Raw genomic sequence first — 1,016 nt, forward strand, 5'->3', positions numbered from 1 at the left:
AAGAACTCCTGCCAGCTCCCCAAGAAGCGAGCTTGAAATCCTGCAGCAAGAAGACAGTGCGACCTGGAATCAGCCAGGCTTTGCTGATTACTCCTCTGAGTAAACAGTGGTGTTCCCAGCACTTCAGCTTACTCTCAAGCTTCTCCCGTAGCATACTACCCTATATTTAGGATAGAAGAGTGCAATGACAAGCATCAGGAGGAATGAATAAGGGCTTTAGGATGCTTGGAATAGCCACAGAGACTATGAAGAGACCTGTGCTGAACTAGGAGCTCTGGAAGTGAGGAATCTGGAAAGCTAACAATGGGAAGAGACAGCATTCCATAGAGAAAGTTAAATAACTATTTTTGTTAAGGAAAGTACTCCCAAGGGAAGAGTGCCACCAGTTTGTCCTGTAACAGCAGTGGGAAGAAGCCCCTGCCTGGAGGGCCTAAGATAAATGAATACTTTTTCTTATTATACAAAAGGAGGGCTTTAGTCTCATTTTGGACAGGTGAGCAATGTTCAGTGCTATCATCCCAAGCTTAGGAGCCCAAAGCTCCAGAACCAAGGGAGACACCCCACCCCAGGGAGCAGCTGTGCCCTGCCTGCACGCTCCTGTGCCCCTTCGGTGAGCAGCACAGACCAGGTTAAGCTCTAAAAAGCCACACAGGGGTTTACACCCTGCAAACCTGTGGCAAAACGTGGTATGTTCACACCCCCTGACCGGACGGGCGCGGAGCCTCGGGCAAGCAGCTCCGCAGCCTGTTGCTTCCCAGGAGCCAGGGAGGCCACAGGGAATATTCTGCATTCGTGCCTTTTTGTGCAACAGAACTTATTTATTTAGGTTTAGTCACCCACACCGCTGACTTGCTGAAGACAAGCGATTAACCGTGGGTCAGCAGTGCCTGGCCCAGCCTCTGCTCTTAGTCATTCTTGCAAAAGGGTTTGGTGGGGCCGCAGGAGCCCCCCGAGCCCCCTGCGAGGGGGGTCCGTCCTGAAGGGGGGTGAGGGCGGAACGGCTGCCCCAACACCCC

Source organism: Chaetura pelagica, unplaced genomic scaffold (genome assembly GCF_000747805.2).
Source record: "Chaetura pelagica isolate M959 unplaced genomic scaffold, ChaPel_1.0 scaffold24, whole genome shotgun sequence".
Lineage (NCBI taxonomy): Eukaryota > Metazoa > Chordata > Aves > Apodiformes > Apodidae > Chaetura > Chaetura pelagica.